General features: G+C 34.5%; 1 protein-coding gene across 1 annotated transcript in view; it reads left to right on the forward strand.

Moving 5' to 3' along the window:
• The first annotated feature begins 551 nt into the window (after positions 1-551).
• LOC136028339 (PR domain zinc finger protein 5-like) overlaps positions 552-24,990 on the forward strand; it is a 72,889-nt gene continuing 48,450 nt past the window's right edge. The window contains exon 1 of the mRNA XM_065706122.1: positions 552-571. The gene's annotated coding sequence lies outside the window, so the exon portion shown is untranslated. The remainder of the gene's footprint in view (positions 572-24,990) is intronic.

The following is a 24,990-nucleotide window of genomic DNA, read 5'->3' on the forward strand; positions in this document are numbered from 1 at the left end:
CCTTTTCGTAATTACATTTGTTTCGACTTGCCTATAATATAATTTTCAATTATAAGTTAGAGTCCCGTTTCTAAGCCAATGGTGTTGCAATAAGTAAACTTTCGGGCTAATTTTTTTTTTGTCTTCCTGGACTTGGCCTTTGATAGTTCATGGCCGGCTATTTAAGAAGTGCTTATTTTGAAGCATTCATTTATATGATTGACCAGGTTCAATCTAGGATCCACCCTTACACAAAGTTTTTCGTACAGAAGTGGTGATTTTGTTTTCAGTCTGTGTTAACAGTCCGTTTTCAGAGTTTATATAGTTTGTTCCTAGAGTGCCAAGTTTGTTTTCAGAGTTTATTGACATATTTTTTGTTTGAGTGACCTTTGGGAGAATACAAGTGAGTTATTTTCTCATTTGTAGCACCAACAAAGAGCTGGTAGCTCCAAGACAACCAGTACGAACAGTGGTACCGGCAGTGGCCCATGACATTATATTCGTGCCAGCGGCAGTCCAACGTATAACAGTGGTGACAGCCAGCTAAGGAAATTTATCAGGAGATAGTTAAAAGAATCCATGTTTTCCAAAGGTAAGCCTACACAGTAGCCTTCTTTGATTGAAGTATAAGAAATTGCAGGAAAAAGACGGAATCAATTAAAATATTACGAAATTGTGAATGGGCGTAGTCTATTTCGAATAAAATACAAATTTTACGAACTAATATATCAAGCAACTAAATAGCTTGCAAAAATAATTAGAAAATTGAGACATAAAAAGTTATCATGAGAAAACCAAAAGTTGGACATTCGAGAAAGTATTTTAATATGAATTGAAATAATAAATTTTAGCTGAATTTTGGAACAATGTTGGCTTATTTATGGAATAAAAGTTCGGACACGGACCTTCGCTGAAGCATATCGAATAATGACAAATTTCTACGTAGGATTGAAGCTATCTGTCAGAAGGATAGTGATGAAAATTTTTTACGAAAATTAGAGAAACAATATGGCGTGAAAGCTATAAGGAGTTTGTTGAAACAGTTGAGGAACATCGATTGAAATTCTTCAGGTTGCGGTTGCTAAAGAAAAATAAGTTGAATAGGAATGAAGTCGGTATCCCTTCACAGTGTATGCAGTATCTAGAAAATGAATCCGATTTGACTTGTCCCTCAACTTGGTAGGAGTATATCGTTTTTAAAGAGCAAGAGGAGGTACAGAAAAAAGAGACAGAAACCCACGAAGAGGTAAATAAAAATATTAACGAAGTACAATTGGAAACTAACGGAAGGCATCTTTTACTAAATGTAAGAAACTCTAGAACACAAAAATTATACGCCTCTACGTTACATAAAATAGTTGAAGAGAAAATAGAAGAGAAAGAACAAGAATGTATAGAGGCAGAAGAAGAGAGAGATCACCAAAAGTTCAAAGGAACCATGAAAGGTCTAATAGAAACTCACTGGGGAAATTCGAAAAGTGTATCACAAATAGATCACATACAGATTGTATCACAAAGGCATTTGGTGCCCATAATAATTTGTCTACGTATCGACTGCAAAAAGAAAGGGAATTATCAAACATTAAAAGCTAAAACGGAAAAACATTTATCTTCCTTGACAAGGGGAGAAGGTGGACCCACCCATAAAACAAACTGGGAGGATAAGCTTTCTTCTCTAAAAGAGAAATACATAATATTCGAGTTCGGAATCATAATAATCTGTTAAAATGTGATTCCTTAGAGCCTTTTTCTAAATATTGCCATGATAGAGATGAGGAAGTAACCCATAAAAGAACAAATTGGGCTATAGCCCTTGGTAATGGAAATATTGACGAGTTTGTGAAATCACATAAAATAGAAGGAAAATTAAACGGAAAATTGACCAAAATGGTAATTGACTCAGGTAGTGAGCAAACTTTTGTGTGAAAGGGACTAATCAATAAGACAGAAATAAACCATAGGGATATGATTGCAATAGTATGTTATTATGGTGATAAGCACAAATGCACGTCTGCTTGGTTGAGAAGAGAAATTACAAAGAAGAACAGTACATTCCAATGAAAAACGATAAATGTACGCTTATTACCCACTCTTGCGGTAGACATTGTAATAGTAGGAGACTTTGGAGGTATCAACAATTTCCTATCCTTGAAAATGACTTGTTTACCGGCAGCAAATGCGGAAGTCGTTTGGCCACATAAGATTGAAAATAAGAAGTATGAAATTGGTTTTCCTGGAAAATTTTCAAAAAACAGAAGACTTCAGAACACTTTTACGGCATATGAGACGCTGACAAGTACATATGAAGAAGAAACACTCTTTTGCCAGAGAAAAGCGAGAAGAAAATTATTATATGCGACTTTCCACGTAAATTTTGAGATACTTTAGTATAATATAAAAAAACCAAATGTGAGAATCCAACTGTCATTTGACGAAGAATTATTTAATACTACGACAAAAGAAAAGAAAACAAAAAGGAAAAATAGGAATATTAAACGCAAATACAATAAAGAGATTCAGTAAAAGATTGTGGATCCTGGATTCCAATTTAAATATAATGATAATTTATTTTGCGTATTGAAAAGTTGAGAAAAGTGAAAAAGAAAAAGAAATGCAAAAAATAGACAAAATCTTGAGATTCAGTCTGCAATGACGGAAAACCAAATTTTGGGAGAATTGCGAAATAATGAAAACAAAAATGGGCTTAGGGGGAGGAAGAGGTCTTGGAGCCATTGAGAACAAAACGAGACTATAACAGAACAATGAAACCAATGGAAATGGACACTAATGTCCATTTAAAAGTTGAAGATGGTTTATTTAACAAAACAAAGATATGGGAGGTAAGTAGGGAAGAGATTAGAGACACAAAAAGAAATGTGATTTACAAATTCAAACTGCGATTGGCTAGAATAAAAATTTTTAAGAATTACAAAATGAGCTTAGGAGGAGCAAACAGGCCCTTGGCTCATTGGGGAGCACTATAGATGACTATAAAATAGAATGGAATGAATTGCAACGGGTTATAGAAAAGTTGGGCGATATTGAATTTCAAGCTTGATTGGAAATGCTTGAGAAGAAATCTGAGATTAGTCCTATCAACCCTAAGGGAGACTTGGTCTCTTTTGGGTCGAGGAGCCCCTTTTGGGAGCCATGATTGATGTACGGTTCGCTGAACGGTCAAAATGTTGGCCAGTTGTGACTATGTTGCCGAGATTTTGCCTCTCTGATCTGGAGCCCTTGGGGGAAACTGTCTCCCAGTCATTTCATATTTCACCCACACCTCGGTCTAGTAGCCCTATTCACGGTTCTAAATGTTCATGGGAATCGAGAATTGTTTCCTACAAATTGTATTCCTTAAGGCACGTACTCAAATTTCATCTTCAGTTGGCATCGAAGAGTGCTCTTGACTCGACTATCCCAAGGGAGAGGAACAAGAAGAAATTGAGGCGCAGTTCATTGAAATTCCTACCTGAATTTCCTGTACCCCTCTCCTTATCACAGGCCTTTGTATTTGAGGCCATAAATTATTTCAAATTATGCCAATAGGTATGTTTTAATTGAGATATGGTGTTGTTTTCACTGATGGAGATTAATAGGCTAGTTCAGCCAATTTTTCTTAATCACTGGCATCATCGAATGTGCCTGATCCTCATTCTACACTTCTCTCAAATGTAAATTTGTGAGAGCGAGAAGATTTGTATTTAATCATGCTAGGCAGGATTATTTTCTGCTAACGTTGTGGACTTCGATTTTCAAAACCTCATGTGGATACCAATACGACCCACACTATGGTTGTTCTGCAGTAGAGACCTGAGGATGATGACCAATGCAGAGCCAAGGTGTGGAAACAGTAGCACATACGCTGGTGAAGAAAGGAGTCAAATAGATATTGCAAAGTTGAGATTCAATTTTAATGTTTGTAAGGATGGATCAGCGTGGCATATGGGTTGTCATTTATCTTACTGGGTGGCTTTGGAGACCCCTGTTTCTTTTCTTTCATTTTTGAAATAAATGAACCTGTTTTCTGTTTCATAAATACATCTCCTTAGATTTACCTATAATAAAAATTTTCAATCAAACAGCTCGTGGTAATGAAGTAAGAAGCGACCAGGCTCAATAGTAACCGAAACTCTAAAAAATGGAATTTTGATACCAATAGTTACATCAAAATAATGGCATTTCAATGCTGATTTTAAATATATAAGTTTCATCAGGATTAGTCTTACCCATCAAAAGTTACGAGTCTGAGAAAATTTGTCTCATTTTAGAATATAGGGGAAAACACCCCTAAAAGTCATAGGAGCTTAACAAAATCACACCATCGGATTCAGCGTATCAGAGAACCTTATTGTAGAAGTTTAAAGCCCCTATCTACAAAAATGTGGAATTTCGCATTTTTTTTGCCAGAAGACAAATCACGGAAGCGTGTCAATTTGTTTTTTTGTTGTTTTTTTTCCCCAGGGGTGATCGTATCGACTCAGTGGTCCTAGAATGTCGCAAAAGGGCTCATTCTAACGGAAACTAAAAGTTTTAGTGCCCTTATTTAAGTGACCAAAAAATTGGAGGGCCACTAGGCCCCCTCCCACGCTCATTTTTTCCCAAAGTCACCGGATCAAAATTCTGAGATAGCCATTTTATTCACCATAGTCGAAAAACCTAATAACTGTGTCTTTAGGGACGACTTACTCCCCCGCAGTCCCCGTGGGAGGGGCTGCAAGTTACAAACTTTGACCTGTGTTTACATATAGTAATGGTTACTGGGAAGTGTACAGACGTTTTCATGGGGATTTTTTGGTTTGGGGGGGGATATTTGAGGGGAGAGGAATACCGGCGAGGATCTTTCCATGGAGGAACTTCTCATAGGGGAAGAGACTTTTAATGGAAGAGGCGCGGGATTTTCTAGCATTATTTAAAAAAACAATAAAAAAATAAATATGAAAAGTTTTTTTTTTTACTGAAAGTGAGAAGCAGCATTAAAACTTAAGATGAGCAGAAATTATTACGCACATTAAAGGTTTACCTCCTCGTAATACCTCGCTCTTTACGCTAAAGTATTTTTAGTAATTTCAACTATGTATTCTACGGCCTTTGTGATTCAGGGGTCATTCTTAAGGAATTGGGACAAAATTTAAGCTTTAATGTAAAGAGCGAGGTATCGACGAGGGGAGCCCCCTCATATACGCAATACAAACATACGAATATAGAAGTTCACTACGTAATTTATTTCGTAAGTTACGTATATTTTTTACTTATGAAAACGTTCGTGAAAAATTATAAGTTATAGTTGCCTTTTTAAGTAATCAAAAATCGGAGGGCAACTAGGCCTCCTCCCTCGCTCCTTTTTTCTCAAAATCTTCCGATTAAAACTATGAAAAAGCCATTTAGCCCCAAAAAATTAATATGCAAATTTCGTTTTAATTATTTATGTGCGGAGAGCGAAGATCAAACCATGCATTAATTCTAAAACGTCCAGAAATTAAACAAAATAAAACAAGTTTTTTTTTTAAATGAAAGTAAGGAGTGACATTAAAACTTAAAACGAACAGAAATTACTCGTATTTGAAAGGGGCTTTTCCTCCTCAACGCCCCGCTCTTTACGCTAAAGTTTTTTACTGTTTTAAAATGTAGAGTTAAGAAAAAGAGTCAAACCTTAGCGTAAAGAGCGGGGCGTTGAGGAGGAAAAGCCCCTTTCAAATACGGAGTAATTTCTGTTCGTTTTAAGTTTTAATGTCGCTCCTTACTTTCATTTTTAAAAAAACTTCTTTTTTTTTGTTTAATTATAAGTTTAAGTCCCGTTGCTAAGCCAATGGTGTTGCAATAAGTAAACTTTGGATTAAAAAAATATTTCTGTCCACCTGGACTTAGCCATTGATAGTTAATAGTATTGAAAAAAATGTTTGATTTTGAAATTGTCATTTATAGGATTGACCGTGGTCAATCTAGGGTCCACCTCCACATGATCACATCTTAGATGTTCTTCTTAATTAATCGAAAAATGATAATTTAAACAAGTGACTTGTGAATAAGGCGAGAAGAAAAATATTTAGGGTTATAACAATTTGTTCTTGATTAAAATTTGACTTCGATGTAGGTTTGGTGATTCCCTCTAAGATTTAAAAAAGTTCGTCAGTTTCGTCTCAATGTTTGATCGAGACAATTTTATCTTTTAGATTAATCTTGGATAAACCAGATTAATGTTTTTTCGAGTTTTTTTCTCTTTTTTGTAAACAGAGACATGTGAAGTATTATTGTACGAGGACATAACGAAAAGCAGTGAAGCCATAGAAGGAAAATATTATGAGTAAAAAAAAGTTCATCTTCATGCCCACTAAATGAAGTATAAATGTCCCACTATGGCTGAAACTTAGATCTCTTAGACGAAAACAGTCAGATGGTCGTGAAATTGTTGTGGATCGACTCTTTAAACTGAGTTAAAGCTCAGGCCTTAACTGATCGCCACTGAGTGGAAACCTCAACTGACAGAGTTGCGGCTAGACCTCAAAAATTGCATTCTTTAACCCTGAAATAAGAACCCTTCCTGGAATAGTTGCAAAACATACGATCACTTTTACACATAAAGGTAATACTGATATTTTTGTATTTTCGAAGCAATTGCCGAAAACCGTTTTCTAATGGGCTCTCAAATGTGCTGGATGATGTAAATTAACAGGAACGAAATCTTACTGAATTCAATATTGCTATAAAGGATGAATTTATGATTTTTTTCGGGGGGGGGGGGTTACGAAAAAATAATAAACATACAAAAATGCTTATTTGAGTTTTTGATACCTTTTTACAATTCCTTAAGAAAGGTGAATGGGGTCTATACCAGGTAACTTCCCCTCCAGATACGGTTTTGATTGCAATACTTATCCTCTCCTTTAGATAAACTCTGCAAAATATTTTATAATTGTTTCTGAAATTTACAATTGTTACACAAAACCTTTAGGCGTAACAAAAAAATACCATGACTGCCCCACATTTCATTTTTCTTTTTTTCGTATATTCGATTTTATTCTTTTAAAAAAAAATCAAGTTTTCCAGACATCGGGACAATTTTTTTGTGTGTGAAGATTTTCACACACAAAATTGAAATTAAATGCAAATTTATATAAAAGTGTTTTTTTTTAGTTTATTTTTGTTGGTCTTTTATAGCGTTTGATTTATCTCTACGACAAGAAAATATCCTTTCATATTCCCTCCCTGGTATCTAAACTTCCTACTACTAAAGCTTGCTGGAAAATTTAGCGGTAAAACTGTATCTGCGCCTATTCCAAACAACTAGTAACTAATTGTGTCAATTCATGAAAACAAAAGGGAAGGTGAAATATATTTTAAATATCCAGGAAGCAATTTCTTATTTTATTTTTAAATGAAAAAAAGAGTATTTTCCTCATTCCGGGGGGAGGGGAGCAAATAGCATGTACGGTATATGTTCCCCGTCTCCCGATTGATGCCAGTGCCAGTATCCTTGGCATTATTTACTTATAATGAATGTCAAATATCTACCTGGAAGCAGGGATGCTTCTTTCTCAAGGTTTTATCTCAGTCATCTACGCAGAGAAAACTCAATAAATAAAGTTTGACAAATCGTTTTAAAAAAGTATTAATATTTCAACACTGTTTAGAGAACTCATCGTCCTAATGAAATCATTTCCCGTGGGATTATTTCTGAGGACATTATTCCCGAGGAATTTGCTGGTGATCAGAATATGTAAATCACTAAATAAGTACTATTTATTTATCAATTTAAGTCTGAAACAATATCTTAAGGAAGGCGGGATTCAAATAGTATAATATTTACTAAGTAAATTTCCTCAACGTGAAAAACACAGTTCGCTTTGTTTAGACTTTGGAGAGACAAGTTGCATAAACAGACTCCCTGTGTCCTCACTGAAATGAACAGAATACCTTTTCTATTTAATGAATATAGGACAAGCACTATCTCACGGGGTTTGAACCCTATGCAAAACAGAAGTTGTATCGACGAAAGTGATAATACAAAAGTATGAACCTGGAAACTCTAAGAAAATCATTGCCCCTAATTTCCTAGTTAAAAGCCTTTGGCTTTTTTCTTATTAACAATCAGAGTTGAATTTTCGGTAATTCAGAAATGTTTAGTCAGTCCAGCGAGTCAAACAATGGTAAAGATGGTAAGTTTCTAACAGCAAGAAATTTTCCTAATTCAATTTTCTCGGCTGGCAAAACACTTCGCTTCGTGTCGATGTCAGAGAGGTGAAAGTCTTGTGAATAGGTTCACTTTTTTCCCTGCTTAACTTAGATAAAAGTTGGTGAGCGATATTTGTTCCCTTTTTGAAGTGGATATAGACAAGATCTCTAGAGAATAAAATGTAGCGAAAACTGGGGGACCAATAAATGGAAGTGACAAAACTAAAGCATCAACTTTAAAATTCTATTTAGAGAGTTCATTGTTCCATACACCCTGGAGAAAATCTGAACAAATTGCCTCGCACAGTAACAGGATAATTGTACTGAAAGAAAATAAAAGATACGTATATCTCATCAGTATTAATTATTTTTGTATTACTTCTCTGAAGGTTGCTATTGACACACATTCGTTATCTTTTTTCTAAAAAAAATAATAATAATAATGTTCTTGTAGCTAAGTGTTTGCATATTCTACGCCAGCGTTCTTTGACACCTTGAATTTGATGGTGTAATTTTTGGTGTGCTAATCGTGTTTCAAAGACAGAGTAAATTTTCTTAAGCGTGAAAAATTGCTAATTTGAACTTAGTGATTTTTACATGTTTAATACCTCAATAAAGCATGAGTTCTTTCCACACGACACACACGATACAAAACACACACACACACTCACACGACTGAATCAGCGTCTTCATAATACACTTGAGCTGACCTTTCCCGGGGTGTTGGAGCTTACAAACATGGTAATTAAATTCCACCATGCGTTTCTTTGAAATTCATAAAACTACATTGACACTGTTCTTATTTAGGAACACTTTTCTGATTTTCCTATGTAAAAGGACCATATTAAAATCTATAACGATTAACAATGAAAAATTTGGATCGGCAAAGATTCGAGCACATTCTTTTGAATCGGTTGCAACGTCGCAACGACTCCTATTGCTCACACTCTCGCTAATTTTACCGAACGCTGAAATCAAAATAGATTTAAAAATCTCCTTTTCAACCTTCGCCTTTGATTCAGAATGTTTACTGACAAAGGCGTCTAAATGTCTTTATATACGACTTCTGGTCGAACTAGAGGGCTCTATGAATCTTTGTGGCCCTGAAACCGCTGGTTAGCATCCACCGCAAAAGAACATGGTGTACAACAATATATTGTTTCGGATAAAGAGTCGCAATAAGCTTTTGTTTTGAAGGCGTCCGGTGCATTAACCAATACTCTACCAAAGAATTATTATGTGGACTCAGTGAGTCCTGAGACACCAGTCTGTTTATGCACGGGAAAACAAAATTTTTTATCGGGTCATGCATTTCCGCTGGTATTTCACCATGAATTTTAAAAAACCAACCTTGTGGTCTATTCTCCTTAACAGGGGTACTGTCGGGGAAACTTGGATCACAAGGATTGTCCAGCCATTTTTGATTTCCATACGGCAAAGAGTAGTAACACATTGGCAAGGGATAAAGGGAGTTTATACATGTCAGGAAAACTTTGATCACAAGGATTGTCCTGCAATTTGTAGTTTCTACACGGCAAAGAGTAGTGACACAATGCTTACAGATATAGGGATTTCATATCTAGAAAAACTGCCCCCGACTTTTCACCGGTGTGTTTTCCAGTAAGGTTGGTTTCTAGGATACGATCTCCGTGAAGAGCATACCCTCCCCGCATGAATCCCTATACAAATAAGGGCCGATCCATGTTGGTAATCAGACCTATTTTCTCTTCACAGATTTCAAGAATTAAATCCATCACCAAATGAGGAGTTGAAAAATAGTAGCCCTAATCCATCCCAAATTCCTCGTAGATTTTGTCGGTTTTTTTACAAGCAATGTCCAACAACGTCAATACATCACTTGCTAGGTACATTTTACAGAAATCATCCCCATTTTTACACCTTCCCCTGGCCCAAAATTTCTTAGCAAATTTATTGTCGGCAGTGATGCATTGACGCTCATGAAGTGAATCATAAAATACTTCGACTAAAACGTTTCCTTGTGTAGCCTCGAGGCAGATTGTAGTACCCATAGGGGTTTATGACTTTACACGTTAATAAATCACACATTTCATCATCTCGAAAGTGCTGTTCAAGGAGGAGGAAACTATTAAAATCGTCACTTTTCTGTACTTAAATCAATTGATTTAGTGATTTGGGGAAAAAACTTCAGAAATCTTAAGAACGGATCTTATTCAAGCGTGTGTTACCATTATCCATTATTTTCCATGTCAAATCTAAGATTAGACAGCTTCTTAGATTATTTAGGTATGATATTGTAAGAAAAAACCATCTAGCTATTTACAGCTTCACCACTCTGAAAACGTGCCAACGCTTGTAATATGAATTTCAAATTTTAGTTGGATTTGTGGATGTAAACCGGTAGAAAGTACTGCTACTTAACGTTTAAATTACAAGAAGTATGTGCCAGTCCACGAAAGTTACTCCCTCCGATAAAATTAGTAACTTAAATGATCATGATTGTGGACTGACATTCCCCCACTACCCTCAACAAAATCCTCCTTACAAACCCAACACACTTTGTTCTCAAATAGCCAACTCGTCCTCTGGCGATAGATTCATTGAGTAATTTGCACTACGAAGTGGTAAAATTTACTTACTTACTGTTTTATAAAGTGCAACCATGGCCGCATCCGTACAATCTTCCCCGCCCAGTGTCACAAATACATCTACCTTTTGCATGGTATAACTAGTATTTCTCTGTGCGCGTACATAGGATATTGTAACGAGTTCATGCTTTTTAACAAGATCCGAAATTTAAATAATTTTACACGTCCATATATTCGGCTTCGATATCTAAGTCCACCGTGTAACTCTGCAAGAGAGTATTTGGAAAATTCTTGAACCACAAAATGGCAATGTCAGCTGATATAGTCTTCCCAGACAGGTACCCATGTCGTTTACAGTGCTTCAATTGATGTTTTAATTTTAATTTGGTATAGATTCTAGAGAAAACGTAGGACAATAAAAGCAAGTACCCCGAAATTTCTTATGCCCACACAGAACCCGACTAATATTTGTTATGTGAACAAAAGTCCAATTGAATCAGGTTCACTAGCAGGTTTATAAGACAACAATAACCAGTGGTTCACCAGATTCAATGGACGGAACTCTTACTGAATGTATTACCCCCTTTTTAACTAAACGTTCCCCTACTTTGAATTTTTGCATCATACTGCAACACCGTAACACAAATCTTTAAATATTTTTTAGCCCTCTCAAACTTTTCTTCCTTTTAAGTGTTACGGGTTGTTCTTACGCAATGCAATGAATCTCGGCATTGCATCTCGGTAGCATTCTTACGCAAGATGCCAATCCTGAAAGAGAAATTTTGTGCCGAATAGCATTGGCTGGCTCTGCCTTCAATTGCCTTAGAAATGATTGAAGAAATAATATATATTCTCAGAAGCTAAAGCTCAGAATTTATAATAGCAATGTCCTCTCCATCCTTACATTTGGTTGTGAAACTTGAAGCATCACTGCGCAACTAGGAAGACGACTATGGGCATTCGATAATAACTGCCTAAGATCTATTTTGAATATGCATTGGGCGGAGAGAATAAGAAATGATAAGATTTATAGCATGACAAATCATAACTCCATCCTTGATGTCATTAGAAAGTGACGATGTATGTATTGGTGGGTGATGGATGGCTGCCTCATGACATATGGTGTTTGACACCCTCTGGCCTCCGCAAGTCAGGGAGGCCCAAAATGACCGATGGCAGGATATTAGAGAAGGAGACGAAGCTGTCAAGGTCTTCAATGGAGGAGCTTTGGTCGAAAACTCTGGACAAGTCATTGTGGCGAACCACTGTTGCTGCCTTATGCGCCCTCAGGCGTGGGAAGACCTAAGTCTAGGTAATTAAGGAAGTTACGGGTTGTTTTCCATTTAAACAATCAATCTAATTTAGGAAACTTTGGCCCCTCCCCATCCCCATTAACTTCCAAATCATCCAATAATGTCTTACTGACACCATTCTCCTACCAAGGCCTATGTCCTGAGATAAGGACCACATACTTGAAGCACTGAATCCTTGTGTCAAAAGAAAGCGTCGTACACCTTTAAAACCCTCTAATTCTGCATTATATTTTACAATACCTTCCTTCTCTCGCCTACTAACGCAAACTCCCATTCAAATTTGGTTAAATTAGAATCTAAACTCTCAACAAATAAAACTACTGATTCACTTCCCTTTTCATTATAGCTATCTAAATTTTTTGAAAATGCTCCCTATCCATTCTGAAAATACATCTTCAAAATTATGTCCATCTAGATGAAGTGTCTGCATTTCGGTTTGTATATAATGTGGACTTGTCATTTAAATAAAAAAAATCGACGGATACCTTAATACTATCCCGTCCACCTGCCTTCCTACTTTGACGTTCAAGAAGGGCTCAAATATTGCCCACTTATGAGTGCACTATGTCAATTGGATCCAAACAGATGCTATCAGCCTTAAGAATGTTGAAGGGGCCCCTAAGCTATTCTCTAAAAATATAAACATTGGGCAGGGCAGAATTAGAGAGATCAAAATCAGGCCACATAGGGATTTAACCAGATCCACTTTGTCCTACCCCACTTTGTCTAATTTGTCCAACTTACTCTAGGAAGCGATCTAAGACTTCGGCTATTCGGAGATCGGCTAAAAAAGCGTCCAGATTGAAAACCAGGAGAGGTACACTATCAGGGTTCGCCCCCTCACGAAACAAGTTTACCCTGTCCCGTTCACTCTCCCCAGGGCCCATACTGAGACAGAGACTGTCGCAGAATTCCCGTGGTGATGACACGACAAAAGTTTTTTGTGCCAATTGTAGACCCCTTGAGCTAGCGATTGCGGTATGTGAATCTGAAATGTAATAAAAACTTATTTCCCCTTTTATATGGTTTGGTTTTGACTTGTAAGAAGAATTTACTATCCTGGAGAATAATATATTATTAATTTGGTATTTCTTACGGGGGCAAAAGCCCCTCCGGCTCCCTATATCATCGAATTGTCTCAATTATTAGACTGGTAAAAACCTATACCTCTATTTTTTAGGGCCCAGAGAGATTTATTCCCAGCATAATCGCATTCCCTCAGTTATTATGTGGAAAACAAAACCTACAGCTCTGTTTTTGAGAGGCGGAGCAGACCCCTCCCAACGTCATCGAATTGTCTTAGTTATTAAGCTGAAAAAAGAAACCTATAGCACTGTTTTTGAGGGCCAGTGGAGAACTCCTCCCAAAAGCATCGAATAAGGTTTCCTCTTCTTTTAAATTTTCTTTATGAGTCTTAAATAGTTGGACTTACAGGAAGGGTGTCCATTTGCAGGGTGGTGGTCTGTTCTTTGCCAAAAAATTCTCTACTAATTGGTCAACCATATCCAGTTACAGGGTGTCGGTTGCTCCTTCGCCAAAGATATCACTCAACAAATCCTCTAACCAACCAAAATCACTTTCAGGAAACAAGAAAAAAATAATAATCTATTTGCCCTTTAAATACTTATGATTTCATCCTGAAAAAGAATATTAATATTAAGCTGGGACTCTAGGCTCTCATCGTTGAGTTGACAAAAATATTTTCTTCTTGAAAAGGTAGAGTTAACTGCTAAAAGGATGCGTTTGACTCTATCTTTTTAAAAAAGTTTCTTTTTAAAAACTCTACTTTTTAAAAAAGTAAAAAACTTTAGCGTAAAGAGCGGGACGTTGATGAGGAAGCAGCCCCTTTCATATACGAAGTAATTTCTACTCGTTTTAAGTTTTAATGCCGCTCCTTACTTTCCGTTAAAAAAACTTTTGTTTTTATTTAATTTCTGAACGTTTTTGAATCAATGCATGTTTTGATTTTGGCTCTCCACAGATAAATAATTAAAACGAAATTTTCATATTTATTTTATGGGCTAAATGGCTTTCTCATAGTTTTGATCGAATGATATTGAGAAAAAAAGGAGCGGGGAAGGAGGCCAAGTTGCCCTCCAATTTTTTGGTTACTTAAAAAGGCAACTAGAACTTTTTATTTTTTACGAATGTTTTTATTAGTAAAAGATATACGTAACATACAAATTAACTTACGTAGCGAACTTCTGTATTCTCATGTTTTTATTACGTATATGAGGGGACTCATCCCCTTGCCAGTACCTCGCTCTTTACACTAAAGCTTAAATTTTGTCCCAATTTCTTGAGAATGACCCCTGAATCACATAAGCCGTAGAATAAATAGATGAAATTACTAAACATACTTTAGCGTAAAGAGCGGGGTATTAGGAGGAGGTAAGCCCATCATATGCGTAATAATTTCTGTTCGTTTTAAGTTTTAATGCTTCTCCTTACTGTGATTACATTTGTGATGACTGAGTTAGCTGTGACGTCTTTCTTTACTTATTTGGCAAAAATAATGTTTTTCAGTTTTTATTTCAAAATAAATTATTTTAAATCAATTTTTAAAACTTCCTGGATTCTGGTAAAGCACTACATGATTTTAATACATTTGAAAAATCTTCCCAAATTAGAGGCCCAATATGTGCTGCTAAGTATTAATCTAATTGCTCGCGGCTGTTCTGTGCACACCTCGTATAATGGACAAATCCAATTATGGGGAAAAATTAGGAAAAGAAATTCATAGTCCTCAAGTTATACTATAATTCCAGTAAAGGCCAACTTGTATCTACTCTTCAAAGACATCAATTTTGACTTTAAAATGCATTTCCAATGATCTGTATATATTGATTCTCACTGTCGCTGGTTTTCTAACGATAGACAATGTGAACGTCTTCACGATATTATGGCGTCACCTGAGGTTCGATCCAAACACCCTGGGAAATTTTTTTTTTCCTTAAAGTTGCCACCTTTATAGATAGTTATTGCAGCCAGATATATGAATATGCAAGTTTCAAGAAAAAAATAAATCGGGGAAGCTTTATATATATATATATATATATATATATATATATATAAATAAGTTGTTTGTCTGTCTGTCGACTGACGTCGTTATAAGGATTTAGCTGTATGTCGTCATGAAGTTAGTCATCATATACCAATTTAAAAACGAATGTATTCAAGCCGAAGTAGCTGAGTTGGTAAAGAGTTATGTTCCAGGTTCTAGGTCCGAGAGGTTCCAGGTTCGAACCTTGGCTTTAGCATTAATACAAAAGAAGAAAAAAAACTAAAAAAGGTAAAAACTACAAAAAAAAACTAAAAAGAAAATACTAAAAAAACTAAAAAAGCTAAAAAACTAAAAAAAAACTAAAAAAGAAAAAAATTAAAAAAAACTAAAAAAAGGTAAAAACTAGAAAAAAAAACTAAAAAGAAAAAAAAACTAAAAACTAATAAAAAAAACTAAAAAAACTAAAAAAACTAAAAACTGAAAAAGAAAAAAAAACTCAAAAAAGGAAAAAAACTGAAAAATAAATGAGAAAAAGAAAACTAAAAACCGGGACACAGGGAATATAAATGACGACCGGGACACTCAAAGAGAAATTACAAACTGGGACACTGGGACACAAATAACAACCGAGACATATAAATGACGACCGGGACACTCAAAGATAAATTACAGACCGGGACACAAATGACGACCGGGACACCGGGACACAGGGAATATAAATGACGACCGGCACGCTCAAAGATAAATTACAGACTGGGACACTGGGACACAAATGACGACCGAGATACTGGTAATATAAATGACAACCGAGACACAGGGACACAACTACAACGGGGACGCCGGGGGCACAGGGGGATATATAAATGACGACGGGGAGACAGGGGAATGTTCGATTAGCAATCACCATCAACAAAGCTCAAGGGCAATCATTAGAATAATGAGGTATAGATCTGAATACGGATTGCTTTTCCCATGGACAATTTTATGTTGCATGTTCAAGAGTCGGTAAACCTGACAATCTTTTTATATGCACAGACAATGGGACATCGAAGAATGTTGTATATTCGCAAGTTTTATGTTGTTAAAAACATATATATATCTATCTATATTCACAGGTGGGACACAGGGACACAACTACAATGGCGCGTAACTAATATGGCGCGTAACGACTTACGCGCGCGGGGGGGCTTGGGGGGGTTGCGCGAAGTGCCCCCACCAGCTAGGTGTTGGGGTGGCACTTCGCGCCAAAAACAGCTAGTATATATATATATATATATATATATATATATATATATATATATATATATATATATATATATATATATATATATATATATATATATATATATATATATACATATATATATATATATATATATATATATATATATATATATATATATATATATATATATATATATATATATATATATATATATATATATATATATATACTAGCTGTTGGGGTGGCGCTTCGCGCCACCCCAACACCTAGTTGGTGGGGCGCTTCGCACCCCCCCAAGCCCCCCCGCGCGCGTAAGTCGTTACGCGCCATATTAGCTACGCGCCATTGTAGTTGTGTCCCTGTGTCCCACCTGTGAATATAGATAGATTTATATATGTGTTTCAAACTACATAAAAATTGCGAATATACAACATTCTTGGCTTTCCCACTACTGGGAGCTTTCCGTTTCCAATTGCCAGCAATTGATCTGAAAATGTTTGACCAGAGTCATCGTTACACAGACAGACAACTTATTTTTATATATATAGAAGATATATATATATATATATATATATATATATATATATATATATATATATATATATATATATATATATATATATATATATATATATATATATATATATATATATATATTTTCTTTTTAGTTTTTTTGTAGTTTTTACCTTTTTTAGTTTTTTTCTTCTTTTGTATTTATGCTAAAGCCAAGGTTCAAACCTGGAGCCTCTCGGACCTAGAACCTGAAACATAACGCTTTACCAACTCAGCTACTTCGGCTTGAATACATTCGTTTTTAGCAGCTTCCTCGGGTGTTGCCATTGTAGGTTCTTCAGTCATTTTACAATTTGAAATTTCTCTTTCAACGGTCTTCTTACAATGAAAAATTTTTCTTTGAACGATATTCTTAAATACCTGTGTCCTGGTCGTCATTTATATTCCCTGTGTCCCGGTCGTCATTTGTGCCCCGGTATCCCAGTCTGTAATTTCTCTTTGAGTGTCCCGGTCGTTATTTATATTCCCTCTGTCCCGGTCGTCATTTGTGTCCCAGTCTGTAATTTCTCTTTGAGTGTTTTTTCTTTTTAGTATTTTTTAGTTTTTTACATTTTTTATTTTTTCAGTTTTCTTTTTCTTCTTGCCATTGTAGGTTCTTCAGTCATTTTACAATTAGAAATTTCTCTTTCAACGGTCTTCTTACAATTAAAAATTTGTCTTTGAACGATATTCTTAAATACCTGTGTCCTGGTCGTCATTTATATTCCCTGTGTCCCGGTCGTCATTTGTGTCCTGGTATCCCAGTCTGTAATTTCTCTTTGAGTGTCCCGGTCGTTATTTATATTCCCTCTGTCCCGGTCGTCATTTGTGTCCCGGTCTGTAATTTCTCTTTGAGTGTTTTTTCTTTTTAGTATTTTTTAGTTTTTTACATTTTTTCTTTTTTCAGTTTTCTTTTTCTTCTTTATTTTTCAGCTTCACTATGAAATACATATCGCCGAACCTTTGTTTTTTTTAACTAAAATCTGGTAGGCATTGATGCCCTTATCCAAGTAAAAATCCCAAACCCGATCATCATCGCTATCATTTTCAGTTTTGATATGTTTTGACTCTCTCTGTCCAGGTGGATCTTCATCTAACTGCGCGGTTTTGCGTTCTTTAGCCTCAAGCCTGTTTCCTTGCCGTTCTTTTGATTCCTCGGCACGCTTTCTTTTCTGACTTTCTGTATCAGCAGCAAGTTTTTTGGCATAGACTCTTTGAGCATCTTCATCGGCTTTTGCCATTGTAAGTTCATCAGTCATTTTAAACTTAAACATTAATAGATTTCTACGTGAACATATATGTCTTAAATACCATTAATGACTTCACCGTCAAAGCAAAAATGACGACAACTAATTTCATGAAGTCAGCCGACACAGAAACATGACGTCACCTGATCCACAGATCCACAGACAGACAACTTATTTTTATATATATAGATATATATATATATATATATATATATATATATATATATATATATATATAAGTTGTCTGTGTGTGTGTGTGTATGTGTGTGTGTATGTCGAGTGACGTCATGTTTGTGTGTCGACTGACGTTATGTTTTCGACTGACGAAATTACAGACCGGGACATCGGGACACAAATGACGACCGGGACACCGGCACATAGGGAATATAAATGATGACCGGGACACTCAAAGAGAAAGCGACCGGGACACAAGGAATGCTCGATTAGCAATCACCATCAACAAAACTCCGGGACACAAATGACGACCGGGACACAGGGAGTATAAATGACGACCAGGACATAAGTAAAAAAAAACAACTTGAAAAACTAAAAAAGGGTAAAAACTACAATAAAACTAAAAAGAAAAAAACTAAAAACTAATAAAAAAAACTAAAAAAGCTAAAAAACTAAAAAAAGAAAAAAAATAAAAAAGGAAAAAAATGAAAAATAAAGGAGAAAAACAAAACTAAAAAAAATAAAAAAAAAAACTAAAAAGAAAAAAAAACTGAAAAAACTAAAAAAAAAGTAAAAACCAAAAATAACTAAAAAGAAAAAAAGGGGAAAAATACAAAAATTTATTTCATCATATGCCATTTCAAAAACGAATGTATATACAGACCGGGACACCGGGATACAAATGACGACCGGGACACAGGGACAAAACTACAACGGGGACGCCGGGGGGCACAGGGGGATATATAAATGACGACGGGGACACAGGGAATGTTCGATTAGCAATCACCATCAACAAAGCTCAAGGGCAATCATTAGAATCATGAGGTATAACTAAAAAAACTAAAAAAAAGGTAAAAAACTAAAAACTAAAAAAAGACCAATTCAAAAACGAATGTATATACAGACCGGGACACCGGGACACAAATGACGACCGGGACACCGGGACACAAGGAATATAAATGACGCCCGGGACACTCAAAGAGAAATCACAGACTGGGACACCGGGATACAAATGACGACCGGGACACAGGGAATATAAATGACGACTGGGACACAGGGACAAAACTACAACGGGGACGCTGGGGGGCACAGGGGGATATATAAATGACGACGGCGACACAGGGAATGGTCGATTAGCAATCACCATCAACAAAGCTCAAGGGCAATCAATAGAATCATGAGGTATAGATCTGAATACGGAGTGTTTTCCCATGGGCCATTATATGTTGCATGTTCAAGATTCGGTAAACCTGACAATCTATTTATATGCACAGACAATGGGACAGCGAAGAATGTTGTATATTCGCAAGTTTTACGTGTATATTCGCAAGTTATATATATATATATATATATATATATATATATATATATATATATATATATATATATATATATATATATATATATATATATATATATATCACAGGTGGGACATAGGGACACAACTACAATGGCGCGTAACTAATATGGCGCGTAACGACTTACGCGCGTGGGGGGCTTGGGGGGCGCGAAGCGCCCCCACCAACTAGATGTTGGGGTGGCACGAAGCGCCACCCCAACAGCTAGTATATATATATATATATATCTGTATATGGGAAGGACATATATTTATCCTTCCCATTGGGGCACCCTAAAAAATATATTCTAGCAGTTACTTCTCAAACACTTAATTTTCATATATGACCTTCGACCACTTCCAGAAATTATTTCTAGTTATTATTCTAACGTTCTTAACAACTCCCTTTAACGATAACATATTGCATCCAATAACAGTCAATCTTCTGAAATTAAATAAATTACAGTGGTTTCACCGTATTTTTATATAAGAGTATTTTATAAGAGATGGAATTACTTCACCTAATAGAAAAGCAGGCATCCATGTCAGATAAGCTTGGAATGAATTTGGAGTGACTTGGACCTATTCAGACAATTTAGATACAATTAGAGTAACGCTTTCGTTGTGTACGCTTAGATAGGTCTAGATGTATGGGTATCGTTTAGATTATAGACTTTCTAAGGGCTAAACTATATGTATGGGAATGTCCGAAATCTGATTAATGTTGACATTCATTGGTGAATGTATGAAATTCCATTTTAGCTTTGCGAATCAGCTTTTTCAGTCTTATACAAGCTTCGATGGTAAAAGTTGAAGTTTTGCAGGTTTGGTTAGTTTTGGTTAGGTTAAATTAGGCTATAAATTATAGAAATGGGTTAAAAGCCTACCCTAACTTCTCACCATTGAACCTTACATAAAACTGAAGAAGTTGACCAACATTGCTTACTAAATCCAAGGAATAAAGAGAAAATTCAGACATTCACCGGTAAATGTTGAAATTTACCATTTTCAAATATTCACGATAGAATATTCAAACACTCAAACTCAGTGGAGGTTTGTAGAATGGTCCTTAATCCTTGTTTCTTTTTAATATGGTTTGCAACATACAAGCAGCTATATTAAATTTTCAGACATTTGTCCATAATCAATAAATTTTTACTGTCATGTCTTTGTTGTCCACATATGATTATTTCACTTGTCATTTATAGTGGAATATTATATAATCTGGGGTATGCCGTGCTTTAGACATCTAAATACTTTAATAATCAAACCTGAGCCAATAGCAGCCAATCTCATGGGGCCTTATGAAAAAAAAAAGTATAAATGATGAATATGTTTCCGATATAACAAACGTATTAACAATAAAAAGGTGCATTGAAGAGTACTTTTTATTGAAAGGTTTCTCAACATTGGAATGAGGAGGGGGGCCACCTCGATCCATCAAAAGTAAATAGTCACCCTGTGATTTAAAGACCTGGAGGTTGGCTAACCTGTCATTGTCTTTACAATTCTAAATTCTTATCTTTGTATTTCAATTGATAGGAGATAAGCTCATGTTAGAGCTTTTAAAAACTTTATTTGTCTTCTTCTTTCGTCGTTTATCATCTTTTCTCTCTGATGTGAACATATTTTAACCGTTAATTTACTAATGATCTGATCTGTTATTGCATGATCATGAAAAACAGAAAACTTTATCGAGCCAGAGAATAATAAATTTTAGTAATTTTCTGGGAGATGAGCGAATTAATTTTCAGTTCTTTTTCTTTGCAATAGAAAGTCTTGGCCAATAAATTCAACAGTTTTTCACTAAAATTCATATAGAAAATGAAGCTCAATTTCTGGTATTAATTTTCCATGGGAAAATGTATAATTTAAAATTTGATAAGAAGACAAGCATAAATAAAGAAGAACAAATTGAAAGAAAAATAATAAAAAGTGTAAAGGAGAAACCGTAAAAGTAACTTTATCATACATTCTTTAAGAAAAGCATTCTGGTCGGGATTTTTTCAATTATATAACAAATTATTTTAGGAGTAATTTAAAACTATTTTTAAATGTTGGAAAAGAAATTGCCTAGAACAACCTTGACATAATGGATAATACAGGATGTGTGAAATTTCATAAAATACCAGGAAAACTAAAATAAAAACATATAATGTTCTTCTTCTTTATCTTTTTAGTTATCTTTCTAGTTTAGTTATATTTTCCCTTGCTATTTATGTATCTTTTGTGTTCTCTGTTTGCTTTTTCTTTTCTCCATAGTGTTTTAGCTTTATATTAGCTTTCTTGTGCTTGCTATTGTTGAGTTATGTGTACTTTTGTTTTGCTTTGTTTATTTTTTTCTCTCTCTGTACTCCACTGTTTGTGCTTTTGTATGTTTGTGGGCAATAAATATTATTATTATTATTATTATTATTGTTATTATTATTTTTATTTTTATTATTATTATTATATTTTGTCCTCTGAACCTTCTTAGTTCTGTTCATATCTGAAACACGCTGTTTTTTACTATTGATTCAAAATTAAAAATAATTAGGCAAGTAAGACTTTTTTGTCAGCGGTCCTACATTAAAACGCGAAATTAGATAAACGAGACCAATTAACTAAAGCTGAGCAATTTTTTCGTCCGTAAAAATCCCAACACCAACGCTTATTGAATTACCCAAAGACAGCTTTCCCTTCAAAGGAAATTTGTTTGGTGTCGGATAAGCATCTGGCATTACTTTTACTTGAGTTTTTACTCAATTTCATTTTTATAATGTGGCACCTGCAGGTAACAAAAAAAAAATGAGAAATTTTCTATGGATGTCGTTTTAATTAAAGGTTTTATGTCTGAAACTGTCTTATTGCTTACATTTATATGGCTTTGTAAAGTAGATCTTAGCTAAAGAGCGAAAATTCATTTTCATTGACCTTGGCAATTTAGATGAAAAATATATATCAACAAAAAATAATGAAAAATTATCAGATTCTTTGTGTAGTAAAAAAGGACTATAGTATGCGAATGAAGGGCAAAGCTGCACAGTTTTTAAACGTATAAACTTTTAATTAAGTCTTAATAAATGCAACAAAAAAACTTTCTGAAACAATTTTGAGGATTTGGTTTTGAGATGTCACGTCTTCAATTTCACCTGTATTTGTAAACAGATCTCAAGTTTTAAAAAATTTCCATTCTTTTTACTGGCTTAAAATTTAACACCGGAAAACCAATCAGGTGGAAATCAATTTTCTGTTATTTTTATAGCGTACTAGCTGTTGGGGTTGTTACGCGCCATTGTAGTTAAGTCCCTGTGTCCCACCTGTGAATATAGATATATATATATATATATATATATATATATATATATATATATATATATATATATATATATATATATATATATATATACATATATATATATATATATATATATATATATATATATATATATATATATATACATATATATATATATATATATATATATATATATATATATATATATATATATATATATATATATATATATATATATATATATATATATATATATATATATATATATATATATATATATATATATATATATATATATATATATATATACATATATATATATATATATATATATATATATATATATATATACATATATATATATATAATATATATATATATATATATATATATATATATATATATATATATATATATATATATATATATATATATGTTTTTAACTGCGTAAAACTTGCGAATATATAACATTCTTCGCTGTTCCATTGTCTGTACATATAAATAGATTGCCAGGTTTACCGACTCTTGAACATGTAACATATAATTGTCCATGGGAAAAACAATCCGTATTCAGATCTATACCTCATTATTCTAATGATTGCCCTTGAGCTTTGTTGATGGTGATTGCTAATCAAACATTCCCTGTGTCCCCATCGTCATTTATATATCGTCTCCTGTGCCACCTGGCGTCCCCGTTGTATTTGTGTCCCTGTGTCCCAGTCGTCATTTATTATCGACAAACATGATGTCAGTCGACACACAAACATGACGTCAGTCGACACACACGTCCCAGTCGTCATTTGTGTCCCGGTGTCCCAGTCTGTAATTTCTCTTTGAGTGTCTTGGTCGTCATTTATATTCCCTGTGTCCCGGTCTATATACACATTCGTTTTTGAACTTTTTTTTAGTTTTCTTTTTCTCCTTTATTTTTCAGTTTTTTCCTTTTTTTAGTTTTTTTGGTTTTTTACCTTTTTTTTAGTTTTTTTTAGTTTTTTTAGCTTTTTTTAGTTTTTTTAGTATTTTCTTTTTAGTTTTTTTTTCTAGTTTTCACCTTATGATGAAATAATTTTTCGTTTTTTCCGTTTCTTCTTTTTAGTTTTTTTTTGGTTTTTACCTTTTTTTTAGCTTTTTTAGTTTTTTTCTTTTTAGTTTTTTTTGTAGTTTTTACCTTTTTTATTTTTTTTATTTTTTTCTTTTTTTTTAGTTTTCTTATTCTCCTTTATTTTTCAGTTTTTTTCCTTTTTTTAGTTTTTTTTTTCTTTTTCAGTTTTTTTGCTAAAGCCAAGGTTCGAACCTGGAACCTCTCGGACCTAGAACCTGGAACATAACGCTATACCAACTCAGCTAGTTCGGCTTGAATACATTCGTTTTTGAATTGGTATATGATGAAATAATTCAGACGTCATATCCTTATAATGACGTCAGTCGACAGACAGACCAACAACTTATTTATAGATATATAGAAGATAAATAGAAGATAGATAATGAGAAAATTAAGCTTTAAAAAGCCGTATTATAGGCTTTCCTTTGGGATATAATGTCTCGCATGACTTCTGGCTTAAGAAAATAACGTGATTGGATTACAAAAATATACCGCAGACCTTAGCCAAAGAAATTCACCATGAGAGGATATAGACACCCTTTGGTAAGCAGAAATCTGTTTAGGGAGTCTTTTACCATGAGGGATCATTACATCTTTTTCTCTTTGGCTTCACTATGAATGGCAAGAACCTATTTAGGGAGTCTTTTACCATGGCTGGGGATGACATCATTGTTACCATAGGGAAAATCATTACTTTTTTCTTTTTAGTTCCATCATGGAAAAGAAAAAAGTGTAGGGGAGAGGTGTACAGTGGCGCAGTCTGCTACAGTGGCGCACTTGATCCCACTGCCACCTGTAATTAGATTAAATTCTAAAAAAATACGCACTAGGAGGGCAGTCACATGGTCTATGATCGTCAGCCATTTTCAATTTTTTGGGGCGATTGCAGTTTTTGAGGCATGTGATTAAGTGCTTTGAAAAATAAAATCTTGGACAAATGGAAAATATTTTTTGACTTTGCTATGGTTTGTAGGCTACAAATAATGTCGAATTCTGGCGAATATTAGTTCATCTGGAAGCTCCAACATTTCTAAACATAGTGCAG

Source organism: Artemia franciscana, chromosome 6, assembly GCF_032884065.1.
Source record: "Artemia franciscana chromosome 6, ASM3288406v1, whole genome shotgun sequence".
In the NCBI taxonomy this organism is placed as follows: domain Eukaryota; kingdom Metazoa; phylum Arthropoda; class Branchiopoda; order Anostraca; family Artemiidae; genus Artemia; species Artemia franciscana.